This window comes from Rhea americana, unplaced genomic scaffold, assembly GCF_003343005.1.
Source record: "Rhea americana isolate MKP2758 unplaced genomic scaffold, rheAme1 scaffold_51, whole genome shotgun sequence".
In the NCBI taxonomy this organism is placed as follows: domain Eukaryota; kingdom Metazoa; phylum Chordata; class Aves; order Rheiformes; family Rheidae; genus Rhea; species Rhea americana.
Genome location: NW_028186657.1, coordinates 3,794,346 through 3,816,256, shown reverse-complemented (window position 1 = coordinate 3,816,256; position 21,911 = coordinate 3,794,346). Strand labels below are relative to the sequence as shown.

The following is a 21,911-nucleotide window of genomic DNA, read 5'->3' as shown; positions in this document are numbered from 1 at the left end:
GTTTGCAGCTAGCATTCTAGATTCAATGAATGGCAGAGCAAATATTTTTTTTTGGAATTTAAAGAATTGTAACAAAGAAGGTTTCCATTTGAAATTTTTAACCAGCAGTTCCAAAACAAATCAATGCTTTCATTTGTGTAGAACTACATGCACAGGAAGAAAATACAGTTTATTTTTTGGAAGATCAAAAACCCAAGGATATTAAACAGTTAACATTCAAATTACACAAATGATGAGGAGGAGTGCAATGTACTTACTGAAATTAAATGTACCTGCTCTCTGGGTATAAATCCAGCACCAGCTATTCCAAGCGCTCTATATTAAATTTTATTCATGAAGTTCAAACTAAGATTATGCTGATAAAATGCCAGACTGCATCTGCACTCCCCGGCAACAATACCAATGATAATTCCTGTTGCTCCTTTGCTAAATTCAGTATCCTTATGTTTTATTGCACCTGCACCAGACCCTTAATCTAGCCAAGTCTGTGCTGCCAGTTGGCACTACAATCCTTCCAAAAATAAACATACTTGTAGTTCTGCTATCTCAGTTCAAAAATGTCCATTTTCCTTCAGCTTAGAATCAATCTAGTCTCTTAAAACACTGCCAGTTGTTCCAAAAGATCCCAGAGGATACACACAGGCACAAAATAACTGTCACGGTTGGGGTGCCTCCTCTTTCCCTCTTTTATAAATACTCTTTTTGGAGAATATTTCTTCATTACATGCGTTTAAATAGAGACTAGACATGTTTTGAAAAGAAAGGTTTTGGCTCAACCAGAAGTTATGAACCTGATACCAAAATTACCTCGTAAGGTTTCCTGGTGTGTACTGCATACAAGAAAGAGATCCATGGTGAGTTTAAGCCATACTCACTTCCCACTTGATAGTTAGGTTTCTGCATATCCCTCTCCTACCTAGGGGATACACGGTACTATGCTTTTGACTCCTTCAGGTCAAATTCTTGAAGAGTGCTCAGCATCCCATTTTTCAAACACTGCCACACCACAAACATTGCATAGCAGCCATCTAAACCACATTTCACATCACATCATCTTTTTTAACAAGTACTGAAGCAACTTCATGCGGCAGACTGTGTTCAGTTTTACACACTCATTAAATAGATAGTCAAACGYGGGAGAGCATGGTAGAAAATATTCCAAATGCACCAACACGCTAAATACACAAATAACCAACAAGTGGTGCAGAAAAGACCAGAGAAGTGTTCAAGAGTCATCATCAAACACGTAATGTGATTAAAAGGAGGAGGAAGAACAGCTAGTCCCAACATCCACCAAGAACAAAACAAGAATGACTAATTTAATTTATAGCAATGCAGATGCAAGTTCACTGATGAATTTTWAAAAAGGAATGGTCCAGCCTACTTGACAGTGCCTTAAGCACAGGCACAGTAAGGGTTCTACTAGCCTGATGGTGTTCAGTATTTCAGGAAGAGGTTTTTAAGCAAACGCGTTCCTGAAAGCATTGACCACTCAATCTGCTAARTTTACGCCTCTATTTAGGAAATTAAGCATGGTTAGAGGACAAAACAGGTAACCTGTTGCACTCCTCTTGCTGAGCTCTTCAGGCAGGGAATCCGTGYGAGTCACACACATCACCAAGGCTTTGAGGACTGGCCCTACACCAGCAGCTCCGTCTCAGGCACATGCAAGACTTCAGTCCCTGCACATGATGCCAAGCTGCATGCCCAGACGATGCCTGCTCAGCTTGTTGCCTCTTCAGAGATGCTAATGCTCAACTTGCTTGCTGTAAGAAAGAACTTTTCTCAGAAAAGATGCCATATGAATTACTAGGCCAGATGTTTACCCAAAYCTACCACTGTTTCACTACACTCTTACATGGAAACCATTTAAAGGGGGCTGCACAGATAGACTTGAACATAATTATCTGAGAACCATGAAGTTCATGATTTGTATAGGTTTTTAACAGATTGAAGGMAGTAATGATCTTGTCCTGAAAGGCTACATAATACCAAGTGTTAATACAATCCAAGGAACCCAAGTGTGCTGAAACATTTTGTTCAGGTTGTTGGATTGCTTTCTGGGTTTTTAATAATCCCTATTTCCAAACACAGCTTCTTCCAAAACAGATTACAGAACAGCAACATCACTTTAATTTGCACCAGTAGGCAGGTAATACACAATAATTTTATAGTACCTTAACTAACATGTTTTACTACTTATTTAATAAGCAAAAGAAAATACAGTAAGAATGCAAATACCTGTTCATCTGCACCCTCCTTTCCTTCCCCTATAACCAGTTGACTCACTAGTATCTAACCCGTAACAGAGGATCTAGCATTCTGCTGCACTGTTCTTCCAAAAAACAGATAATGAGTTTTTATGTGGTTTGAGAATCCAGTCTTAGTGAGACGCTTAAGTAGCAAAGCACATCTTTAAGTGTAATGATTTATTGGCGACTCCTGGGGACTCACAACCCAGTACTGAATAGAGTTTTATCACTGAAATGCAGACAGTAAGGGAAATTACTCAGAAAAAAACTTCTCTCACAATCACATGATGTATACATATTTTTTTAAAAAATGCTTTTTTATCAGTTTGTTTTATTTTTAATGCAGAAGCATTAAAACTTAGACCTCAGAACAGGAGTACATTTTTCCTTAAATTCATATTCTGACTTTATAACATGCCTTCCATATACTTTCTGTACACATTTACCTAACTCATCAGTCAAATATTAGCCAAGCTATACAAACTATTCAAGTTTTAATACTATATATTATTTAATGCAGCAATATCTCAAAGGACAAAAACCTGCCAAAATATACAGTTTTACCAGGAAAGAGAAAAGGAGACTAAAAACGATCTGTGCATACAAGAGAAGCCCAGTGTACTGGTAAAGTTCACAACAGCTGTTTTTGTATTCAAAGAACACCTGAGCTAGCAGTAGTCTTAGTCTTAATCTTCTTTCATTTTGAAAATAATTTAAAAGTCACACTTGCTCTAAGTTAATTAAGTCTTTAATTAAGCAATAATCCCTGACAAATCCTTGCTACATGCAAAAAAATGACCAGTTTGCTAGGTTAATTTGACACTGGCATTGTTTAAAACCTAGGCTTCTCCAGCATCTTCCAAGCTTCTTTTCAAGCAACAAAACAGCTTCAAGGAGGCCTCACTAGCCACGAAATACTGAGAGGCTCCCCCCCCCCCGCCCCCAAGTTAAAACAAAACCAAAAAAACCCACCACACACTGAGGAGTTATTTTGCGTGAAGCTACACAGATGTTAGCACTGTGACGTTCCAAGAAGTCCATCAGTCCCAACACAGCTTTCCTACGTCAGATGCTCCTTTGACTCAGTAACAGAGAAAAAACAATGTGGTACCTCCTCATAAAACCTAGATGGCACAGGACAACCCAGCCCAACTATATTCAGTTCTTCAGCCCATACAGTAGTCATAGCCAGAGCACCAAAGTATCTCAGTAACATTAAAATGTGTTCATGAATAGAAAAATGCTCACATGCTTGCTGGGAAAATCTGAAAATAAACTGTCTGAATTGCTGAACAGGAGTTTCAATTGATAGGTCTATTTTCCCCCACCTATAGGCAGAGGATTTGCTCATGTAACTCCTATTAATATTAATACAGCTGGACTTAAAAATCCCTGCCCAAGATGGAACACCAATGCTTTCACAGTGCATTTCGTTTAAATTAAAGCAGAACAAGTCACATTATTTTAACCTCTGCCAATTTTGCTCACTCAGGGGCCTTAAACGTAAACTTAAAAAGTGATGAGCATTATCTTCAGAAAAATACTTAAGAATTTTTTTTTTTTTTGATGAGCAAGTATAACCATCCCAGTAGGCCAATTAAAAACCAATCCAAGTAAGGAAAGCAAATCTTATTATCAAAATACACAGGTAAGTCAAATACAGTTTACAGGACAAATTTTAGGGAAGCCACCTTTACCTTACAAAGAAAGCAAATATTCCATTGGCTTCTGCACTTATTCCCTACCAGCTCTAATGCAAAAATTGAGCTGATACTTCATGAAAGGTAACTTATGCAACAAGAGATCCATTAAAACCTGGAAGAAGTTAGAGTATGCAAGAACAAAAGGATATGGGTAGCAGTCAGACAAATCAGTATAGGTAATTCATAGACTGCAGCTTTCAGCTGGGGCCCAGTTCACTCTGAAATTCACTGTATGGTGCCTCACTCTCTGGCGCTGCCTTACATGCTAACCCACATAGCAACATGACAGGCAAAATCTAAGAGTCCACTCCTCCTCACCAAAAATAGAGGAAGACAGAASATCTAATGGAAAACTGAGGACCCATTGCATTCATAAAACATAAGCAAAGAAGCGCTGACACTAACACGAGACAACACCGAAACCATGACTTAGGCTCTACCCCTCTAGACAGGTGGTATCTCATTCCGGCAGGTTTCGCCTTGATGCATCCTTTCAGGGGCTGCAGATTCCTGGTACTCTCTTTCAACACAGCTGGAGAAAGGGAAGAGAAGGAAGTAACTGCTCAGCAGTTGATTAGAGTTGAAACTGTAGCAGGTTTTTGCCTCTGCCAGCCACCSTTGTGCACCTGCACAGCTCCCTGCAGGCTGCAGCAGCTCCCTAATGTGCCTTTCCACATCTCTTTCTCTCTCTCTCCCCCCTGCAAAGACCATTTCCCCCACTACATGGGAAAAAGCTTCCCTTGGACATCAATACAACGACCTGTGAACTTGGTTCCTAGGAAAACTTGGAGAATCCAAGTTACACCAGCTACAGTATACCTTCAAACGCAGTCTCGGAGCTAAGCAGGGCTCCGTCTGCACCAAGAGCGATGCAGTGGTGCGAGAGGCAGCTGCCTTCCTGTCTAGAGCAGGAGTGACATGCTGTTCACTGACAACTTGTCATAACACTGTCTTGAATATTTGGGACTTCCGCTTTCAAAGACATCTTTAAGCTAATTGCTTCCTACAGATGTTTTGAAATGTTTTAACCGATCTGGTTTGATTCAATGAGCCAATGATAGTATGATCTGAGATGAGCACAGCAGGAGCTGCAGCAGTGAAACCATCCAGGACCCTCCAGGAAATCCCACAAAGTCAGTGACACTGGTGACACTAACTGCAAGCAAATTTCCTTCTTCCAGTAGCAACAGGAGACAGAGAAGCAAATTCCTGTCATCCCCAAGACAGCAAGGTACGATGAAAGATGGGAGCAGACAGTGTGCTAGTGGGACAGCAGTGCCTGGTGCACATCACAGAAAGGGGAATTTCTATTCTGTACAGAACCTTGCCATTTTGAAATAGCTTTTCAAACAAAGGAAGAAGAAAAGGTCAACATTTCAATATAGTAGGGCTTTTTTAATGTTGATTCACAAGTATTGACATCTTCTCAACAATACCAAGACAATCTAAAACATAAATATGGCAYCGAATAATAAATCCAAAAGTTAAAAGGAAAGCACAACATGTCTAAACGTTCTCCTATCAAAACAGGGGTTGACCTTGACATGTTCCAAAAAAAATGGCTGTCAACAAAGCTGCATTTTCATTAGAGCCTCCCACTTCCCCCCCCCTCCAATTCCTTCCTCCCTATGCTAGCTGTCCATAGCTTGGAATAGATTTTGTTCATAATATGCTGCCTGGTCAGCAGTTAAAACCCAACTACCTCTAGAATAATTTAAACCTTTCCTAGCAGTTTTACTGTATATAATACCTTTACATACCTTGTATATACACCTTTACATCCCATATAATGCATCGTTAAAAATTAGGTGTCATAAAGCACTTTTTCTATGCAGAGCAGAGGTGGCCAGAGGATAGCAGACAGGAAGGAAACCAGCCATCACCCTCTACCTCCTGCCACATGCATGATCTTCCTTGTAACTTGACTGAAATACAAGTCTAATAATCAATACAATCTGATGCTCTAGTAAGCAGTACTAGTTGTAAGCTCTACAACCAATGCAGCTGCAAAGAAATGGGCCGGCTCTCGGGTTCTGAATCCCTTCACCAGGTCTGACAAGAAGCAGCAATATTCACATTGAATATATTTACACACAATGGCTCTTAAAAAATGGCAATTGCATTAGTCAACAGAAAAGCAACCCAAGACTGAACGGGTAGATTAATGCGAGTGAAGGGAAGGGAGAATACACGAGGTCATTCAGAAAGGCTGCGCAAGTAACGCCGTAACACACGGACACCACCTCCTGAACAACAGGAGCCACCGAAGTCCGCGATGTTAAAGGAGTTCCTGCCTTTCAGCTACTACCAGTGATCACAGCTTCACTATGATTTGTGGAGGATCTGATCCACCAGGCTTGAGAACTGCAAACAAGGTACTAAGTTTCTAAAAGGCAAACAGTCTTTTCTCTAAAACGTGCCACGTGCATAAAGATGCTCAGGTGCATTGAGAATGCAAAAGAAAACAGTTGAACACCATCAAATCCCACAGAAAACAACATGTTAAACTTCTCATATAAAGCAATAATTTTGTTACACAAAAATAAATTAATAAATAAAAACACCTTCCAATGAGTCATATTAGGAATCGGAAATAAGGTAAGGATTTTTTTCCTTTGAAAAGACAACTCATTTGAAGCTGAGGAAGAAAAACAAGAAACGAATCACGGATTTGACTGTGTGGGTTTCAGCACAGATGATCTCCCCCACTATATTTAGGCTACAGTTTTCTTAGAGGAACACTAGTGCTGTCTTACTTCCTACATTTCTCCTCACCTCCAGGGTTAAACAACCACTCAGATGGGGAGATTTTCTGGAAATGTTAAATAAGGAATCTTCTGGGTAGAAAAAATAAGTTGTTACAATAACAGGGAATTCACTATCTGAATACTACATATACTGTATCATCTTATTTGTATTTCACAGTTAATCTCCCAGCTCACAAAAGTTTTATCGGATTGGAGGCATGTGCTGTATTCCCCTTTATAAAATTTTACACTCCCTTGCTATTCTCACGGCTTGTTTTATAGGCACAATTTGCTGCTTTAATCTCACCCAATTGTCATGTTCTAAATCATGGTGTATAAAAATGTCTTAAAAGGAGAGATGCGCTGAAGGGTAGTACTTAATTACACTTACTGCCTGATTTAAATGTTATCTGTGCTTTGCCAAATGCCAGGCACAGAGTAACCCAGCAGTGCAAATCTGCATAAACTGATACAAGTCATTATTGGGCTTTTAATAGCAACCACATCCTCCTGTGCAGCATTCCGATGAAGGTGTGTCCCTTCTCCAAAAGCTTGTGAGAAAATTCAGAGAGGAAGCTGGGGAAGGTGCTAATTGGTAGGGTCTTTCCAGTCACTTTTCCTTACTTCTGCTCTCCTTGCAGGAATCTTTGTCAGAACAATTTCACTGGTCATCCTCACGATTCTAATGTGTCCTAATGAAACCGAAGAGCAGAGCACACAGCTCCTACAGAAAATCCATTTCCTCCAATCCTTCTCCCCATCCAAGTGAGCACATCAAGGGGCTGATTTGCTGCCACACTAACTATGTTAGATATTCAATTAAAACCCTTGGTTCACGGGAAGAAAAACGCAGCTTAGAGTACAACAGATCTAAAGATCTACTTCAGGCTCCAATCCTCGCTCCAATCACAAGTCGGACAGACCAGCACAGAAACACTCTAATCAGATCGTTCTGGAGGCAAAGCAAGACACCATGCTTCTTTGCAGAGGTTCATGAGATTTGATTAGCCACTGGACAAATACTATGACTCCCGGTAACATATCAAGTAGCTTTATTTCCAGTCGATACCACCAGCATAGATTTAATTCACTTACTCTTTTGTTCCTATGAGCGTACAGTGCTCACTGTTCAGCACTGCCAGAGTCTAGAAGGGATTAAAATATCCTGTTTGATACAAAGGACCCAGCAAGCAGATGTGAGAGAACCTCAATGCGTCAATCCCAGATACCCAGCAGCTTTTTCAACTCTGTACATGGATCAAACAACGTCAGATCAGCCATAATTATACAATATTAATCCACATCCATTTATGTAGCAGGCTTCTAATCATGACACGTTAGCATTGTGGCATGCAAGATAAACATAGTACAACATTGTCCCTTACAGGTATATGAAATATGTATAAACCACTGTATCAGTCACAATAGTACTTACACTACACCTATTTCAGCCTTTGCAAAAATAAGCAGCTGTTTTAAACACTCTCCTGGCTAAAACATGAAGCAAAGGGGGGGGGGGGTGGAGGAAATCAGTTCAGAATAATTAGAAATTTCATCACTTGATTTTATGCATCTCCTTAGCCCAGTGGCTTTAAGAGACTTTTTCCTCAGCTTCTCAAGGAGCTGAAGCTATATAGAGTCTTGTATGGCAGAAGCTGAGCCCCCTATTTTTCTAAAAGGGAGGAGGGGGGAAAATCCTCAAGTCATTAATTCTACCACGTCTGTAGTTGGATGATTGTGTTTTAACAGTTCCCAAAATCTGGTCTGTGGATCCGTGGCAACGTGCCTTCCTTTGGGGAGGCAAAGAGGAAGATACGATGTAGCAAAAACGCTAGAGCGCTGGGAAGATGTAGTTCACAAAAASCTCATTCGCTCACTTTCTCTTTAAAATGAAGAGCAGTATTTTCCAGACTGCTAGTCTGAAGCCATGTGAAGAAGTTCAGAGCTGTCTCAAGAGATCCTTTCACACCTCAACGGTGATTTTAATTAAAATTTTGATGACAGAAGTGCATAGTCCTCTACAACTCATTTAAGGAGTTAAAGATGATCCACAGCTTCAAAATGTCTGAGACCTGCCGAGGTATAAAACCCCGAGCTTAAAAGTATAAAGTTTCTGGGTTCAGTTTGCTTCACAACCAGGAAACATTCTCCCACATAAAGGCTCATTACATTGGCCACATACCAAATTTTTGTGGGGACAAACCAACCTTGCCACTCCCAGAAGTTATTGCTCCATTAGAGGAAAAAGTACATTAGAGTGCAGCAAAATAATTCACTTTTCACAGTGGTCATATCACCCAGACTGCCTCTTCTGATGGCTCTTATCCACACTCCTCATTCCAACACACATAACCAAGTCTGACAACAGACTGTGGACAACCTTGGAGCTTCTTCTCATCTCCAGTGAGGTCAACTTTTTTTTTTTTTTCAACAACAACATTAGAGGATGAATTACGGAGCAAGGTCTCTATAAACTCATCTGCTTTTGAAACATCTACAAAAGTGCAAGCGAAATTCCAGAGATAAACAAACACAAGCTCCCTTTTAATTAAGCAGTGTGCCTCTCTGTGGGTGGTGATGGAGTGAGCAGACGCAGGGGGGAATGCCAATTAAGATACAACTTCTTTGATAGGAAGGGTACAGGTACACACAGGAGGAAAAAGGAGACGAATTTTCCATGAAAGTCATTATTTTAACACGCTGCTCAGATAGATTATGCAATCCCTACACCTGATGCTGTATTACTGATCCAAAACGTGAAAAAGCCACCAAAACACACTCTAAGTTGCTCGTACCACATTAAGTCTAATGCTATCTGTGCTTCTCACTCATCCCATTTTAGAAAGCCGTAATGCAGGAAGTACGTATTTTGGAGGACAAAGTGAAACTGGCTCTAGTGAGTGAGCTAATTTTCAGTATTAATTAAAARAACAGAGAGCTCTTGGATTCCATTTCCTATTATTGGTTATTATTCAGTAAATACTATATACTCTTAGTAAAAACTTCCCGAAAAGAACGCATGTTATTTTTGGCCTTAGTTAAAAAAATGTTTAAAAACCAAGTGCATAGATAAGAAATGCTGGGAAAGCGCATGAATTGGGATGCACTCAGAAAGCAAACCTGACGACAGCTAGTCATCTTCTGCATAACTTCCACTGATCTGACATACAAATATTTGTTCGGTGTTGACCTTTATTTTCTGTCATCCTAATGGTGACACTGTCATTCTCCCAGCTTCATTAGAGAGCTACATATTAACTTTCCCTTTTGCTTTTGTCTTTAGTGGAAATCAGTTTTTGCATAGTATCTTCCATGCCTTTGTATACATGAAGGGAAAAAAAAAAGCCAAAAAAAAAAAAGCAGTAAACTAAGAAATGGCTTCTTTCATTTGCAGCATACTCAGGTTCTTGATTTTGTTTCCTTATATGCCATGTCCCAACCACAGAGGACAGAGATTATGTGGGAGAGAATACAAGCATGGCAATACAGAGAAAGAAGCAGCTGCTTTATCTGAGCCTTCTTCCCCTGCGCATGAGTGACTCTGTTGCCCAGTCCTATCAAAACACAGAAGCAGATTGGGATTTCACTGTCTCTGCTCAAAATAAATGAATGTGACAGAAAAGGACCCCTTGTCTTTGTGAACAGAAGAAGAGCTCAGTTCTCATCAGCAATGGGATAACCAGTAATGTATTTCCACCTTGGGAAGACAGCCTGGGCTGCAGAGGGAAGCTGGCACAGAAAAGCTACTCCTTTCGGGTTCTCTCCAGCTTGCAGGCAAGTTGAAAATAGCAGCTAAATGTGACTAAATCTCACAACTGTACAGAGCAAAAACAAATGCTGGCATCTGTGGTCAGAGAGAAAAGCCTGTAAAGGTAAACCTTATAGGCTCAAAGCACAAAGTGCTGCTAACTGTCTACTTTAAAGAAAAATATATACAATTTGAAGACAGAGTGTGGAACGTTACAGTGAAAAGCAATCAACTTGCTGTTTGGAAAAGACATCAACGAAGATGTTACTGAGAACCAGCAGAGCATTCCAGGGTCATGGCCCTCCTAAGGGCAATCATGTCCCTTAATCCTTCCATAAACTACACCCCATTACCCACACTAAAGCCCTCCTCAAAGCATGCTGCTCTTTAACTAAAGACTTTCTTCTCATTTCTAGTCCAAATTGATTCATAGCCAAAGTATATCTTTTTATTCTTGCTCCAGTACTTTACTTTAACTTACTTGATTCTTTTCCTCCTTTGTACTCCCCTCTAGTTTGTTTCTAATTAGCAACCAGGCTCCTTTTCAGCCTTCATTTTTCTTTAGTCATCTCCTCCTGAAATAACTTCTTTACAGAGCTTTGATCATGCCACCAATTTTTCTCTGGTCCTGGCCCAGTACAAATCTCAGTAAGGGTTCATCTTTCTTAAAATCCAGTGACTAAGAATATCTGCATTATTCCAGTGGAGACCTCACCAGCAGTATTTCTCCAGTCATTATTAGAAAAGCCTTGCCCTGCCTGTCATCTACGTCTGATCTTCCAAGGCTTCACCTTAGACAGAGCTCACAGACCAGCTGACATACGTCTTACTCCGTTGCTTTCCACTGCAGAGCTCCCAGGTTTCAGGGCAAACTCTCAGGAGTCCTTCAGTGAACGACCTTACTCTCTGTCTTGTATTACCAATGAGAAGGCACTTTTTCAAAGCACAAGAAGCATGTGGCTTCAAAATTCACTCCAACTGTACAACCCAATGTTGTCACCAAGAAAAAAGAAATATTTCCCATTAAAACAATCTTGTATCTTTTTCTCTATCTGTTTGCTTCTCTCCCATAAATCTCCCCGACTCCATTTTCAGGACAGGAGAGCAAGAGCTCTGTTTTCCCCATTGGTGGCAGCTTGCCACCTGTGAACCTTGCTATACTCAGGAATTCTTTTGGCAGAGACCTCTCCAACGCAAAACCAACAATGAAACGTCCTACTGCCCCCACTCCCTCTCAAACTGTGACCCCTATAGGAACAGCTGACGCTCAGACATCACCCTTTAATCTTCCCACATCTCTCTCAAGCGCATGAAGCACACTGCTAGTGCAAAACGTAGGTACAACACTTTCAAAATACACTAAAACTGCAACAGCTTCATAGTATTACTCTATCTGGTTATCAATCAACATCTGAAAAGCATCACAGAATTACAGCAGCRTTGAGGTTGGAAGGGGCCTCTGGAGATCATCTAGTTCAACCTCCATGCCTATAAAAGCAGTTCAGGAAACTTTATGAATGAAAAAGTGAAGAAGGAACTTGATTTCAGCCAGTTAATTCCTACATATAGTGAGTACATCTCACATTAAAGGCCTCTCATCTAGCAGAGGTTGCAGTGTGTGGAAGCCAAAGCCAGACCCAGCAAGGTTCAAAATGGAAACAAGATGTAATTTCTAAAACAGAGGAAAGCACCTCTACCTTCATCTTCCTTAGGCAGATCTTACACCACTTGAATCCATTATCTCCCTACCTATTCTTGGATAATTTTCAAAAAAGGAAAAAGAAGGGGGAAGGAGATAGTATTTTCAAAGACACAAAAAACAAGTAGAGGGAAGAGGTGGAGAATCAATTTAATTTTAGGCAGCTAATTTCAACATCCAAGTCAGGACCCTCAGCTCCTCCCATACTCAAAGACACATATCAGGCTCTAAATTCAGAACACTGAATCATCTTATGGCAGCTCCAGTGACTACATGTGGCCTCAATGCTCCCAAATTAGATGCCTGAAAATGGATGTGACTGCTGTTCTTGGCCATCTATTTCTCACTTAACACTCCTGGGAGCTGGATACCTAATGTGCTTTGTAACTTTTTGCTCCCTAACTGTACAACAGCATGAATGCAGGAATCAAAAATAAGGTAGCAGAATTATAATTTCTCCTTCAAAATATATGACTGTAATAACTGTAGTCTCCAGAGCTTCCTCTGATTTTTGGCCTTTTGGATGAAATACTGTAACTAAAGTACAAGATACTCTCAACATCCAAAAGTTTACAGTCAAAATTTATCTACAATATCCTGCACTCACACAGTTGTTCAGTCAACCTTTATAATTAGTATAGATAAAAAAAGAGAAACATATCCTTCCAATAAACATGGAGAAAGCAAACTTCATGCCAACAGGCTGTATGCAAGCAAAAGCACAGAAATTATTTTAAGGATAACATCAATGTAAATCACACAGATGACAAAATCTGTGTATTCAAAAACAGTGTAATTCCTCCTTTCTATCCTTGGCATTTTTCTCCTTTGAAACAACTCTTCCACCATTGTACAACTTAAAAAAGTAAACACACACAAACACCCCAAACCCTCACCTCTTCCCTGCCAACAAAAATTCTCTTCAAACATAGCAGACTCAACAGAACAAGCAATGCTACAAATAACTGTAAGTGAGCTCTCTTAATCTCCATGAGCTGAGCAACAGACCAGTCCTCCCTGCTCGCAGCTTCCACACTGCTGAAAACCTCTACAGAAATGGAGGCAAATTACCTATAGTCATTTCTCTGAAATACATTTCTAACTGACCTCACTTGAGAGTATGTCACATTTCAGGCCTTATTTCCATCTGTGCATATTACTTCTATCCTTTACTACAAAGGACCAATTAAACTAGTGGTCATCTGTAYGAAAGATCATGAAGTATTACATAAGGAGAAGCAATTAGCACTGGCATTAAATGGAGCAGACAAACATTGGGTGGCCTGAGGCATAAAATGCACACTGACAATTGCGAGTTCATCTGTATCTTGAAGCTCAGTTGAACTTCTTGTCATCCACAATGGCTACTGGTTAATTTTTTTCCAGCTGGCTGTCTTTGGAAATTCATTTAAAATATCCCCATGACTCCTTAGAGTTTCTGAGAAAAAGCAAACGTGAGCACAAACACAACTTTGGTGCCACACTCAAGCAACTTAGTAAGAGGCRTGTGCAGGAGAAAACAAAAACATCTTTTGTGTCACCACGATTAAGGCATCCATGAATGGAAAGACACTCCACAGAGAACCCACCCACRTGCAGAAAATCTAGGCTTGCTTTTAAGTCACTATGAGAAAGACTAATTCCACTAGGCCTGTTGAGTTGCACGACTGTGAACTGATGTGGCAAGAAATCAACACAGCCACCTCTCAGTCTGAGGGGATCAAAGATGAGGACATGGGGAGTTTGCATTTCAAAAATATCTATTCCTGTCACCAACGACAGTGTCAAAGATCATTCTGTGTTACCGCTACATTTGAGGCTCTGTCTTCTTGAGACCAAATAACTGGAACTGCAGAAATACTCCTTCTTTCAGCCATCTCTGCACCAAGATGCCTCATGACTTAAAGATCACAGCTGCTCAGGAAAAGACAAAGCTGTTCCTCTTCTAACTGCAGATGTGCAATTGAGGCAAAGAGAATCCCAGGAACAATAATGGAAGGAACAAAAGGAAATTAGGTAAAATGATCATCTAAGTTTATGTGAAAGTCATCCACAGGCTGTCTAGTTTGATTTCATCACAAAATTTTGAAGCTATTACAGGAGCCTTTTAAAAATCTACTTACTCCTAAAATAGGCAACCCAGGTCTCATCATTAAGACAGCATATACTTTCATGACAAATGCYTCTTTTTAACGCAGGGTCACCACCATGGGCCTGAGAGAAAATTCTTGATGAGACAAACTTTGGAGATGGTGCTGATCTACATTTCATGGGCCTATAACCCCTGGACAAGACTTTCCTCACCCTCTGGTGAACAAAAACACAATTTAATGAGTAACTGCTCTGTGCTGCTATAGCAGAGAGGTTTGATAGTTCTCCTAGCCTTGGCACATAAGATCATAAGGAACTTGGAAATACAGCAACTGGATACTTGAGAGAAACCAACAGTGAAAAATAAAAGGAAAGATTTGATAATGGCAGCACACCCATTCTGAGATGGGTATTTATGAGGACAGTGGAATTTCTCCCACTGCTTTTCACTACAAGACTTCATGTACATAGGTATATATGAGACTCTCCAGTTGAGAGCATAGATAAGCTTCTAACATTAGCTTTTCCATAAAACAGAGTTACAATGTAAGGCCAGTGGCAAATGCTGGCACCAGAGCCCTATGGTAGTGGTATTTTAAGAGTTTCAAGGGGAAATAAAAGACTTAAAGAGTAAAATAAAAGTCTCTTCTTTTCCAGATTTGTAAGTTTTRTTTTCTGAAACTTTTAAAATCTAATGCACTCATTAAAGTTGCTTTGCTGGTCATGTAGATAGCCCAACTTCATGCTACTTTTAGGGACAAGAATGGCCTAAAATTGTAAGAACCTGTTTTGGGTCACATTAGTTTTAGTGTTTGATCTATTTCTCATAATAAATAAATTAAAGCTTATTGCCAACAATTAAGTCTCATCTTGCATACCTCAGGGCATCGCTTTGAAAATTTTCATAGTGARATCTGGCAGTGTCATGCAGTGTAACACAATAATACCATGGTGATGTATCAGTGATGGAGATGCAGCATTTTCATGATTTCTGATTCTCAGAACCCACAACTCCAATTTAAGCTGTAAAGCTGCAGTTCACAGTAGGAYAGAAAACACAWTATTTAGGACATGTCATGTAAAACATATCCCACTCTTKCATCAGCTTTGCATAGCTAAGAAAATTCATCTTAAAAAARTAAAAGAGAGAAAGRGAAAGAAGATTAGATGTTTAAAACCACAGACTAGTAAGTTTAGCTTCTATACAAAAAAAATYGGTATGAAGTATAATGTAGAATAGATTCATGGGTATATTATATACTGGGGAATAGTCAACAGAGGTTTTGCAGACAGAAATCATGCACAACAAATCTATAAGGCTTCTCTGAAGGAGTTAAAAAGCACGTGAATAAGGTGACATGGATTCATGGATGCGTGTATAGCTGACACTACACACTTGGATTTTCCAAAAGCCTTCAGCAAGGCCCCTCGCCAAGGAGCCKTAAAAAAATGAGACTATGATAAAAGGAAAGGGCATCTTAAGGATGAACAACTAGCAAAAACATAAAAATAAATGGAAGACTAAAAAATCATTCATCACAATGATGGGAGGTTACTAACAAATCACCTCAGCATAGACCTTTATTAGTCCATATATTCATTAATGGTCTGGAAATGTGTGTGTGTTTTGGGGGAGGAGGGGGGATAATGAAGTGACAAACTTTGCTGACAAAATGATTAAGAGTAGGCAAAATTATAACTGACATGAAAGCTGCAGAAGAGTCTCAAGACACTATGATTGGACAGTAAAATGACAGAGTAAATTAAATGTTAATAAATGCAAAATATTGCACTGAAAAAATGAGTATGACTATCCGCACAGAATGACGGGCTCTGTATTAACTATTCTAACTCAGAAAAGAGATGTAGTCATTACAGGCAGTTTTCTGGAAACATCAGCTCAGTGCTCAGCAGCAATCAAAGAAAGGCAAAAAATGTTAGAACTTCTCAGGAAAGATTTGAGACTGTAACAGAAAACATCACTATACAACAGAATAAACTCATGATTTATCTGCATCTTGAAAAATGCTCACATTTCTGGTTATCCCATCTTTAAAAGGAAAGGTGCAAAAACATGCAACTGAAATGAGCAGAACAGCAGAATTACTTCCACACTTCCAGAGAAAACGTGTATGTTAGGAATACCTTAAAAGCAGAAATGCATTAGGACTATCRCTTGAAGAAGAGTCAAACCACCCAGTACTGACACATATCACAGGCAGGGTGCTGGGCTACACAGGTGTTTTGTCTGACCCACMTGTTCTTCTTACTTTCTTGTGAGGTAAAGGACACAGGTTTTTTGACTTTTTGGTGAAGTGTTACCAGGCTAAGCCAGATCATGATCAGATACATTGTAATAATCGGGCTCAGATTTGTAAATCACTTCTCTAAATTCCAGCTGGCCTGGAAGCAGRTATTTAATGAGTAGTTAAGCATGTGGCTCACAATATGTGCCACAGAATACTTCCTTTTGTTTTATTCAGGTAACAGAAGGGGAAATACTGCATGAGATTCAAAATTGTGGGGTAGATTAAATTCAAGTTACTTCCTAAGTTAGAAAAGGAAAAAACCCTCTAGAATTACCCATACCATCTCACATCCCAAAAGGATACGCTCATTATACAAGCTTAGGCGGATACAACTGCATTTTCCATGTTTCATCTGAAAAGCTCCAGTTTTCTATTTTCTTCTACGTGTAATGTTATTAAGCAGCTTTTGCATGTAAAGAGTATATATCGAAACTATTAAACACAGCACTAAAACGGACAGACATCTAAAATACTACGTACTATACAAACAGATTGGGTTAGAACACTCTCCGATCATTAGAAGATTTATGCTGTCTTAGCTCAAAGAAGCAGGTCCAAACTGGTCAAAAAGCCAAATTCATGCATCAGAAGTTGTAAGCATGGATTCAGGCAGACCAGAAGCTTTCTGTAGGTGAAGGAAAATGCAATGGCCAAAAGAGAAGTGTTTCCATCCCTGCAAGAACACTCTTGCACAACCCAAAAGGAAAACATGCGCCTTTGAGTCATCAGTGATAGGACAGCCTTTTCCCACCTTGAAGCCAACATTTATCTTCCTGACAYAAGCAATGGATAGGAATGGAGTCAGTCACTTGTGGTAGCTGCTCTATTATACCATCAGCAGCACATTCATCTTTTGGACCTGGCTTTGGAAGCAACTTCTCCACCGTCACTGTAGCCTTTCACACCATGTTCATGAGTAATTACCAGTCACTGAAGATGAAGGTTCAGGCAAAATGTCTCTGACACATTTCAGCTGATGAATCTGTTTGATTTCTCTTAACGCATTTTCTTCCCTATGAACAAACCAAAATACAGTAGAATGACAAATGCCCTGACTTACTGTACATTCTGAGGCTGAGAACACTCCTCCTACATAGAAGCTATTAATTCACTAAATCGTGTAAGAAACATTTTTGCTATTTACAAACCTTCTAYGCAGTACCATTTTTCAGAAGATTTGACTGAACAAATACACTTACGTGTAGCCAATTAAAAAGGGATGCAGCCAGGGTTTTTAGAGCCACCCCAAGGATGCTCTCCACCTCATTTTTAAACCAGTTTTCATTTTGTACTTCAGATAGCTTCACTATTCAAAATCAAACAGAACCTTCTAGCAATACACTCGTGCACTAAGACTATTCATGGTATGACAATTATGTAACAAGAGAACAGACTCTTCAGCTGTAAAGGTAGACTCAATACTGAGCGAGTAGCACGCACGCTAGTCTCACAATTTTGTGTGTTCTGGTTTTGGAAATGGGTTGTAATATATTGTATAAGTAGGCAGGGACAGGGACATAAAATGTCATGCAGCCTCCACCAGTGTAATGAAAAGAGCAATTTGAGAGGTAAGAGAGTTCATTCCCCAAATCTCTGTTGGTACCTTAAATAGAGCCCAGTTTTCATTAAACTATATTTTTGTCTGCACTTTCCCCACAGACAGCAGCTCATGCTCACAGGCTTCACTGCCACTTYGAGGGTAACCAGTCTGCACACAGAACGGGGCAGTCTGTTTTCCCTTTGGTTATAGTAAAACCTCATCTTCCTTTTGAACTCCAGGTTAGACTCTTCCTTTGCTACTGCAGTAAAACTCCCACTGCACCAAGGGATGCCCAAGAGCCATGGATGCRTCTGAGCCGCAATCCAGAGGTGTGACTGCAAGTTCACATCACCCAAGCAAATGTCCAAGTAGCAGCAGCAAATATGGATAGCCGTGCAAATACAACAGCACAGCATTCAACCTGCTTCAGCCTCCTGGATGCTCCTGCAGAAAGTTCAATGGGGAAAATACTCCCTGCTGTCACCATCTCTATTGATACCTGAACTAGTAATTTTGGGCCAGCTTGGCTGTGCTGCTTGAACTGCAACCACATCAACGGACTCCAGAGTCAACAACACCAGGCTCCTTATTTGGAGAAAGGTGATGCTGGATGTAAGGTATCAAAGCACAAAGAGGGCTGAGCTTGAGGGAAAAAGAAGAGGCTGGAAAAACAGAGCCCACATAGACAGAACAGCCAGAGCCAACCTGGAGAGAGGTGGGGTGATTAGTAATAAAATCCCACTGTGCACAAAGCGATGTACTGGCTCTCTGGAGCTAGAGCRTGTTACAACACTTCACACCACGAGGCCTTTCTCCTCAGAAAAAGAGATCTCCATCGAAATAAATATAAAAAAAACTGTCAGAAGTCTAACTGATCCACTATGAGATTATGATCAGTCTTGAAAGAAGGAGAGTGAGAAAAGTTACCATAAGGAGGACCATGCTAGGGTTAAGTCGAAGCCTGTACGAGAGAGCAGGCTGATAAATGTGCTGAAGGGACCTCACAGTCCATCCAGAACAACACAGCAAGGAGCCCTCAGCCCTGCTCCATRGCTCTCTGGGCTGTACGACGTGAATACCCAGCCTCCCTCCTTGAAACTCTTGAGCCATGGGATGCTCATAACTGTGCAGCTGAAAATAAATGCAATGGTGAATTTTGATTGCAACTCCTTGTTATTTCTAACTCCAACAACTACAATATCCTTCACAAGTTTACATTTGAATAGCTGCAAACATTTCAATAAAAAGCTTTTTTAAGAAAACTCTCATGTTAGTAATAAGAACATTGTTAAATACGATACTTRAATTCATTCATCTCTGACTGTTAGTTTTCACAAAAGTCCTTCAGGAAACACCTGTTTAAAAGAACAAATCGTTACTCTAATGTTCAGGAATTGGCGTGGATGCCCCCCCCCTTTTTTTTATTAATCTAAACCAGTAAGTAAAATACTCACCTTCAAATTTTCCAAGTGTGAAATTAAAGCATGCAATAGCCTATAACATCAGTCTGCATATGTGTTCATGCCATAATTCTCAGAAAAAGAAACTAACTTTTGCAGAGGACTCTAAAAGTGCCTGTTGCTCAGCAGCCAGGGAGCTCAGCTGCTGAAGTCAGACTTCGGTCAGAAGGCGAACAAGCAGAAGGGGAAAAAAGAAGAAAATCAGATTTGCTTTTCAGACCTCCCAGCCAATATATTAAGTCTTTTACTCACACCTTCAGAAATCATCATCTGTTGGTAATTAATTACCGCATGTCTGACTGTTCCCAATATTTTCAGTGGCACCACTGACAGTAGGATTGGCCTCTTCACTAGTGGCCAACTAAAATCCATAACTTGCTCTTTAATATCTCATTCAGCTCTAATATCTCCTGTTAAATATCTATTTCAGGTGGAGTGTAAAATTATCAACCTATTATCGAAGCACTGCAGTTTCATCATTACCCCCCCACACTTCCAAATTATTCATGTTTCAGTACACACAAGGCAAGCCTTTTGTAGCACACACTGTTAAACAGGAACAGAGGAAAGTAGATTTCCCAGCGCCTATCCTGAAACAGTAGTACAGCTAATGATTTTCTACAAAGTGCCAGTGCAAGCTCTGTGAATGAAACTGCAGAATAATTCAGCTATTCAGAAACAATTTGTAATCGGGAAACCAAGCTGCACTGTGTAAAGACAACAATTCTTGTCTGGTCTTATTGAAACAAAATGAAGAGTAGTCAGGTTAAAAAAAGTAAACAATTTCACAATTCAAGAAGAAAAGCAACACACAGAAGGAAGATTTTTCAAGTTATTTTCTAAGTCCCATAAAGCCTTCCATACCCCATGCTATGGCTATGCTATTTGTACGTATACGTGGACTACCCTCAGCTACAGATCAAGCTCCAGCCAGTAAGTCAACACTTCAGATCTTACACTTGCACCACAGTCTAAAAGTCAGAATAAAAACTGGAGGTTGCTGCAACGAACAGTTTTGAAAGACTTCARAAAGTTACTGGAGCAAGACAAACTGCACAAGATTCTTTCATACAAAGTCAGGCTAGCAGCAATCCAGTGGTTCAAAACAGCTCTSATTTAATTAGCTATTTGCCGTGTATAAGAGGCTGTAGGAAGTGCCCAGTGCTGCATCCTCATTTGTGCTTCCCTGTGATCCATATAGCAGCAATTCGCTCCTGAGTGAAACCGAGCTCATTATCCAGCAGAGATGAACTCTCCTCAGGACAGAGGTGTTTCTCCTACTGTTAATAGCATCAGTTCAATATGATCGCTCCCGCTGTCTGCTCCGAGCAAGGCACAGCTGATAGGTGAAGGCGATACAGGCAGCGTACGCACTGGGAAGGGCCTGGCGGACCCAGGCTAGAAGCGATGATACGGACTGGTTTCTAGCAATGCAACAGAGCTAGTTTTACCCAGAGGCAGAAAGGGAAATGCTAACCTTTCAGTGAAGTATWTGCAGGGAAGGTAAGGATTTGAAAATAAAATCAGGGCAGCATCTGGTTTGAATTTATTTTTATACGCCAGCCGCAGGAAGCGAAGAGCCTTCTTTGGGATGCTAACTTCCCGCTCGCCTCAACAACACTTCCAAAAGATGCTCTTTCTGCTTTCCAAGGAGCACGTCCCACGTTTGCCAGTTGGGCACGTTTCCCTTCCTGAGCTCCTCCAGGCTGTATAAAGCAGGGTTAAGACTCTTCATCATTATCCTCTGCAGACTCTCAGTTCACACTTTGAAAGGGCACTTGCATTTATTTAGAAAATATTCACTGCAGAGTCCGGTCAGGACCTTTGATCTAGCAGGGTAGAGTGTTTTGGAGCTCCACTCCACCTCACACTACCAGGATAAGTAGTTTGATCTGTTATACCATACTGCTAAAAGCCTCGAAGAATGGCACCTCATTGATTTAAGTGATGTACGAACACAAATACTCCCTGCTCTGAAGTCCGCCACGCTAAAGCAGACCAACTCACCCACGAGGGAAGGAGAAACACAGCCCAGAACAGGACTGTGGCAGGCCTCCCCAGGGCACGCGGTGGGTCAGAGGCAGACAGGGAACGCGCCGGGTCTTCAACCTGACTACATTAGCTTCACATTGCTTGCTTCCCCTTCACGCTTATCATCTTGCTTTTATCTGGCAGTGTTCTAACAGCTGTTTTCTTATCATATTAAACTGACATTTCTGACAAAAAAAAAAAAAATCTAATTCTTCTCTCTTTCCACACAGAATGCTACAGGGGAGTAATCTCTACCAAATCATATAGCTTATTTGCCTGAGCACAGATTTTACTCCTTAACCAAGTACCTTTTCCATCCTTAGAAGAAACC

General features: G+C 40.4%; 1 protein-coding gene across 2 annotated transcripts in view; it reads right to left on the bottom strand.

Moving 5' to 3' along the window:
• The window catches only part of SGCD (sarcoglycan delta), a 359,722-nt gene that overhangs the window by 328,393 nt on the left and 9,418 nt on the right, over positions 1–21,911 (bottom strand). The window lies entirely within an intron of this gene.